Source organism: Macaca fascicularis, chromosome 7 (genome assembly GCF_037993035.2).
Source record: "Macaca fascicularis isolate 582-1 chromosome 7, T2T-MFA8v1.1".
NCBI classification, from domain to species: Eukaryota; Metazoa; Chordata; class Mammalia; order Primates; family Cercopithecidae; genus Macaca; species Macaca fascicularis.
The window spans coordinates 165,154,562-165,162,159 of record NC_088381.1 but is presented as its reverse complement, the minus strand read 5'-3'; positions in this window follow the sequence as shown (position 1 = coordinate 165,162,159).

The window sequence follows — 7,598 nt, the reverse complement described above, 5'->3', positions numbered from 1 at the left end:
TGCCCCCCCCCCACCATCTTCTGTGCCCCTGGTGGCTCCTAGGACACTTCCATGGAATCCTGGTCTTGGAGACCATTGATAGCCATGGCTCAAAACCACCAAGTAGGGCTGGCCTGCAAGTGGCCCACGTGGCTCTCCACTTGGGCATAAAGGCCACCTGAGAATGGTGAGGAGAAGGGTTTCCAAATCTATATAAGCCCGGCTGATGTTCACTCCCTTCTGGTGTCAATGTTTTCAACATCAGAGTCCTCAGTTGTATGCTGTGTGCCAGGACTTACAGATAGTTGTAGAAAAGGATGCTTGGGATCAAAGACCAGCCACACAGAGCCAGAGGTTTCAAAGCAGGCTGAGAGTTTAGCTTCAAATGCTGTCAGTCAGACCCCTGGTAGGACGAACACTGTTTGCAACTCTGTGGGAAATTGACACAGGTGGTCGAAGGAAATGAAAGGGCGTTGACTGAACCTCCATGGATCTCGTTTCATCTCCACTGTAGAAATTGCTGTTCCCTTATTATAGATGGAGAAACTGAGGCACGGGGAGCCCAAGCCTATATCCGAGGTCACAGAACTACTGAGCAGGGAAACCTCTGAAGGACTGGGCCCTGTCTGTTTGCTAAATAGTCTTTCTGCCATCAAGTCCCACTGTATAGAGAAAATACGGTAATATCTTATTTCTCTGGGATCGTCAGAAAATGAACTGTTTCACCAAGTAGATTTTCCAGGTAACTGAAACATATACCTTTGAGCCCCAAAACGTTTTAAGATTTTAATTATTTTAATGGAAACATTTAGTCTGTTCTTAAAACAGCCTATTCAGTGTGATTAACCTTGTCTCGTTGGCTCAGGGCCATCAGTATGAACTGCGGCTGTGTGCTGGGGTGTAACCCAGTGACAGAGCAGCACCAGGAGGTTCTAGCAGCAGGTCGTCGGTCACCTGACCATTGCAGCAGTTTCCAGCTTTTTCCCCCCAGCCCTTCCCCAGTAACCCCTTCCCCCCGGCAGTCAGAGGGCACCTTCCAAATGCCAGCTGCCCATGCATTCCCTGCCTAAAACCTTCAGTGACTTTCCATCACCTGCTGGCTGTGGCATGGGCCACCAGGGATCTGGGTCCTCCCCACCCATCACTTCAGGGACCCCTTTCCACTGGGGCCTTTCCCAGTATGCTCTGGTAATGCTGAGCTGCGCGTGATCAGTTCCCCAAACAATGCGGGCTGTGGCCTGCCTCCTGGCCTTAGGAGAGGCTGTCCTCTCTGCCTAGGGTAGCCATTCTTAAAGTGTGCCCTGAGGACCTGAGATCACGTAACCTCTCAGGGGGCACCCAGGTCCTCCACTTTCCTGTTTGCTTTGTGTATAAGAACAGATCTTTTTCCTATATACATCAGCTGTACTTCAACCAAAGCAACATCTTACAAGAAATGTGGAGCTGGATACGAAGATCCAACTGCCTTCTGATAAGTCAGGCATTGAAGAAATGTGCAGAAATGTTAAATGAGGTCATTTTTTCACTAAGGATTTTTTTGTTTTGTTTTGGAAAAAGATTTTTGTAAAAAAAAAAAAAAAGAAAGAAATACATGTATATTTCAATTTACATTTGCAGTTAATGGATTTATTATTATTTTTAATGAATTTGTAAGCATTTTAATAATTTCTCAGTTTTTATTTCTGACATAGTAAATATTGATAACTATCACCCACATAAAAGCTCTTTAAGGTTCTCATTAATTTATAAGCATGTAAAGGGGTCCTAATGAGGTACGAGGTGGGATTCTAAATGTGGGGTTTCGACACTGGACCAAATTGAGGACTAGCTAAAACAGGGCCAGGACAGAAGCTGCTTTCGATAAGACATGCCTACCAGTGCACCATGTCAGTTACCACCGCCATGGCAACACTGGGGACTTCCTGTCCCTTTCCATGGCAATGACCTGAACACCCAAAAGTTATTACCCCTTTCCTAGAAATTTCTGCATAATCCACCCCTTCATCTACATGTGATTAAAAGTAGGCATAAATACGACTGCAAAACTGCCCTCAGCTGCTACTCTTTGCCTTTTGAGCCCCAGAGTAGGGCTTTAGAGCACATCTTTATGATCACTTTTTCAGCTCTGGAAAGACCTTTGTTTATGCTTGAGTTCATGGGAGTAATGTGGAGAACTGAGATTGTCAGGAGCCTGTCCTGTAGATACCAAGGGTGCAGCTGTGATGTAAGAAAAGAAGGGAGGCTGGGCGTGGTGGCTCACGCCTGTAATCCCAGCACTTTGGGAGGCTGAGGCGGGCAGATCACGAGGTCAGGAGATAGAGACCATCCTGGCTAACATGGTGAAACCCCGTCTCTACTAAAAATGCAAAAAATTAGCCGGGCGTGGCGGCGTGCGCCTGTAGTCCCAGCTACTTGGGAGGCTGAGGCAGGAGAATGGCATGAACCCAGGAGGCGGAGCTTGCAGTGAGCCGAGATCACGCCACTGCACTCCAGCCTGGGCGACTGAGCGAGACTCCGTCTCCAAAAAAAAAAGAAAAGAAAGGAAACCCTGGGTGCAAAGGGAAATTCTACCACCAGGTGCAAGCTATATGACTTGGGGCAAATTGAATCTCAGTTTCCTCATAGAAAAATAGAGATCATCATATTCTTCTCTTAGCATTTTCTAACAATTAACGAAATCCCACAAGGTGTTTATTGTAACCATGGTTACATAGCAAGCACTCTATACATGGAAGTTGCTATTACTGTTATTATTACTGTTATTTTGTGGATTTGCCAGTCCTATCAGTGACATTTATTCAGTATGATGAGATATGAAAGCTAGTTTGGAAGTGTCACATGGAGAAATGATGGCATATGTTTAAGGGATTTTATGGGCCATTCAAAGAATACGAAGCCCAACACCTAGTGCCCACTGCCAAGGTGTCTGTCTCTCCTTCTCCCCAGGCACCGATTTTGAAAACCTATCAGCCTTGTGGAACCAGGGTACATCGTGCAACACTCACTGTGTCCCCCTTTCCCTGCAAAACACCAAGAGCCCCACCCAGCTACCAGGAACTAATTCCGGAAGAAGCAGGGAAGTACATGTCCAGTGTATGCTAGGCTCCATTTTCATTGTGCATCATTCATTCATTCATTTAGCAAATATTTACTGAATGCCAACTCTCTGTGCTGGGAATTGCGCTAAGATCTGGGAATTCCACAGCTAACAAAATGACAGATTCCTGGCTTGTGGAGTTCACATATTAGTGGGGAAAACAGACAAAACCAAGTAAAAACACAAGTGGAAAAATATAAATTATAATAAATGTCAGGAAGAAACAATAATTTATCCACCACTACGATCCTATGAGATCATGCAATTATTATTCCTAGATCATGCAAATTATTATTTTCTAGATGACAAAACTGAGGCTCAGTGAGGTGTCACTGTGAACATGTGGTGATGACTCTAACCATCCACCTGCTCCCACGCTGAGGAGCGCCTCTGATGGGGACATGGTTAAGAAGCTGTAGATATTGCCACTAAATGGCTGTGTGACCTGAACAAACTCCCTAACCTCTATGATTCTTCATTTGCTCTATTTTTAAGAAGGAAAAGAGAAATGCACGAAAAACTCTTATCACAGTACTTGTCATTCAGGAAACACCCCAAAATAATAACAATTACAATTGCCATTAGAGTAGCTTCTATACGACTACTAAAGTGTTGATGGGTAGATATCTCAGAGGATTCTGTATCCAGGGATAAATAATCCACATGCCAATGAAACACCCCACTTAGTAAACTGTGCCCATCTCAATCAATGTCTTGGGTGAGCTACCCATGCCGCCTGCAATTTCATTTATTCTACAAGAAAAAAGGAAGGTGAAATCCAATCCAACCTCTCTCCAAGTGATTCCCAACTCAGAACAAATGAATTTTGAATGAATGAAGACCTAAGTCCACATTTATTTGGAAGATCAATAACAACATGCAGAATTGAAAGTGAGAGTATCCAGACTTCCCACAGAGGGCTCTAGATGGGCCACTTCTCAGGAACAGCTGTCTCAGTTTAGGAGGAGGGCTCCAGATGAGCCTGGCCTCCAAGCTGAGCCAATTCTGCAAAATGGCAGCTTCCCAGAGGGCTCTACTTCCATTTCAGATTAGGGGCATGCAATTATCTTGAAAGACCCTGGGTCTTTATTCCAGGTCGATCTACTGATGCCCAGATCCCAGCCCCCTGGAACAGGAAGCCCTGCAGAGCCAGTCCTGGTCCCCATTAGAGCCCTGTCCCCCTCCCTGCTTCCTTCTCGAGCTCCTCTTTTAGCTCCCAGCCTTATGACTGTGTCTTCCATTCTCCACTCTGCTCTTGGCCTTGGGTATGATGGCTTAACCCTGGGCAACCTCAGTCGGACAGTGTCTGGGTCCCCATTCTAGCTTTCATTGCTCTTTGACTGGCAATGCTGAGACCACCCCATTTAAGGAAGGACCTTGTTATTTGGACGCTTTAGGCTGAGCTGAAAGCAGCTCTCTAGCTGGCTATCCATCACCTGACATAACCCTGAGTCAATCATTTATTTCAGCAAATATTTCTTGGGCATCTACAACGTGGTAAGCATTAGACTCAATTCTGGGTGCACAGACATGAAAATAATAGTGCAGCACAGTGCTCAGAAGCCCAGGTTCTAAGACCAGATACCCTTGAGGTTAAATCCCAACCTCTCTGCTTCCCAGCTGCAACCAGCCCTGAGTGGGCTTCGTAATTTGTTCCAGCCTCAGCTTCCTCATCTGCGGGGGGGTTATTAAGAGTACCCATTGCACAGGGCTATTCCCAGCATCAAAAAAGACAGTGCACAATAAGCACTCGACTAGTACAAATTCTTATTAATATTAGGGCATGGTGCTGGTCCTCCAGGAGATTATTGGGGCAGATCAATAAGCAAATGGCTTTAGTTTGTCTTCATAAGGCAATTGAGAAGATAACAAGTAAAGACAGATGAGAGGTGAGAAGAGACAAGGGGTTTCTGCTTTCGTGGAAAACCTCCTGAGATTCAAAGAATACTGTGCTCCAGTCCAGCTGGCTCATGAGAGAGTGTTCCTATACCTACAGAACAAACACAGGCAAGGTGAAGACGGTGTGTCTGTCTCATGCTTGGACCAACTGGGGTCCTCAGGGCTTGGTCTGATGAGAGTTGCCAAGAAGGAGCAAGCCTGACAAAAATCTGGGGGGTGGAAAAGATGCTGGGCAGCAGAGTCAAGCTCCCCAGTGGCGTCTGTGGACTAAAGGACATTCCAACAAAAAGAATTGTTGCTGGCCTAAATGAAAAGCTTGTACATGGACCTTCAGAATATTCTAGAATGTGAGGCCAAGAACATTGTTTTGTCCATTGCAGTATTCCTCGAATCAAGAGCATAGCACAGCCCAAAGAAAGAGTGCAATGAGTATCAGTTGATGAATGAATGACATGGAGGTTGGTTGTGTAACAGGGGTCTCAGAACCTGCAAGTGATGGAAAGAATTGGTGGTTTTAGTCAACAGTAAACCCAATATGACTCAAGACTGGTTTGCAGCCTCTAGAAAAACATCTGCCTGAGGCTGAGCTATAAAAATACAATACCTAAGGTGGGAGCAGGGATAGTTCTACTTCCTCCAGAAAGCACAGGTCATCTGGAAGGACGGAGAAGTCTTGGGCACAAGCCTTGGGAAGGGACACAAAACAGCTGGAGTGAAATGATGTCATGGGGCTTGAAACTACGTCCGGTTAGAAATGGTGGAGGACTAAGGACATTCAGGGTGAAGAGAAGAAGACCCATGGGACATGTGAGCTGTGTCCACATGCTTCTCAATGGTTGTTGTAAGGGATGGGGAACAAACACATTCTGAGGGTCTTCCCAAGAATAGTGGTCTAATGGTGGCAGATTACAGTGAACGCGCTGAATCAGAAAAATCTTTTCAGCCAGGTGCAGTGGTGTGTGCCTGTAATTCCAGCTACTTGGGAGGCTAACATGAGAGGATTGCTTGAAGCCAGGAGTTTGAAACCAGCCTGGGCAACATAGCAAGGCTCTGTATCTAAAAAGAAACAAACAAAAAGATCTTTTCAATAGGCAGAGCTGTCCAAGGCCTCTATGCGTTCTGTGGTTAAAACTGAGTTCCCCATCACTGAAGGCACTCAAGCAGAGACCGGACATCCACCTGCCCTGAGCCAACAATGCTGTGTGCATCTTTCTGTCTGTTCTTCTGTCATTACACTTCCCCCAACTCTCTTCTTTTCCCTCTCCCTCTTCCACATTGAAGGATGCTTGTGATTACTTTGAGCCACCAGATAATCCAAAATAATCTCCCTAGTTTAAGGTCAGCTGATTAGCAACCTTATTTCCATCTGTACCATAATTACCTCTTTGTCATGTGAGAGAACACATTCCCAGGTTCCAGAGATTAGAGTGTGGACATTACTCTGCCAACCACAGCAAGTGCTCCATGCACAGTGCTCACATTGTTGTGATTCACAGCATGTGAACCAAAGGCCTCTAAGCCTTGTGTAGTTGCCAAGCCCCCTCCAATGTCTGCTCAGGGCAGGGCATGCAGTAACAGGTGACCGGGGCACAGTGCCTACCGGCCCAGCTTCGCCTGTCACTCCTAGGGTGTTTATTATGGTTAATGTAGGACTGAGAAGCATTTGCCTCCTGTCACTCTAGGACCCCTGTACAAGGCATGTGGAAGGACAGAGCACACACGTGCCCCAGAGAGCACCATCAGGAACTTGTAGCCACTGAAGACGCTGCATGTGAGAACAGAGCCTAGCAGAATCTGTGTAGATGCATGAGGGACTCGCTTTCAGGACAGATGTTCTCTGAGTACATGAAACTGCAGCCACAACCTCTTACCCTCTTATCCAAAAGGGCATGATTAGAAAAATGCAACATGTTCCTGAGGTTTCAAGTAGAACAGATTTGAAAGATCAGGGTAGGGTTCTGGCACATTCACCTGACCCAGGGACTGCACCTGTTGCCTTTGCATAAGCTCCCTCATCAGTCCTCAAGGAAACCTCATCAGGAAGACTTCTTATGGTCCCTGCCTTTCAGAGGATCAAAATGACCTGAGCAAATAAGTAATCAAAGCTGGAATCAAATTCAGGTCCCACGGTTTGGAAGTCTTTGTTTTTCACAACACGCTTCATTGCCCAGGGCGGAGAATGTCACATCTTTTGTGCTGCATCTTCAAGCCCATCCAGCAGGTGGAGATGAGGAGGGGTCCTGGGCTATTCAGATTTCTCAGTCCACAGCTAAGGATGTCTCCCACACCTCACTGATCCTAGGGAATTACCTCTCAATAGCACTACCACTTTAACTCCTGTTCAGTGCAGAAAATTTGAAAAATATAGAAAAAACAGGAAAAAATTAAAATTACCTAGAATTAGACATTATTATCATTTGGGGTATCCATATAGATATGTATTGCTTTTTGATAAAGTAAAATTTTTCTGCTCATAGGTTTTTTACGGCTTATTTTTCACTTTATAGACCATAGACACTTTCCTGTATCATTATCTCTTCTTCCATCATATCCATTTTATGGCTGTATATGGATATAGCACAATTTATTAAAACATCCTCTATTGTTGGACAATTAGATTTTT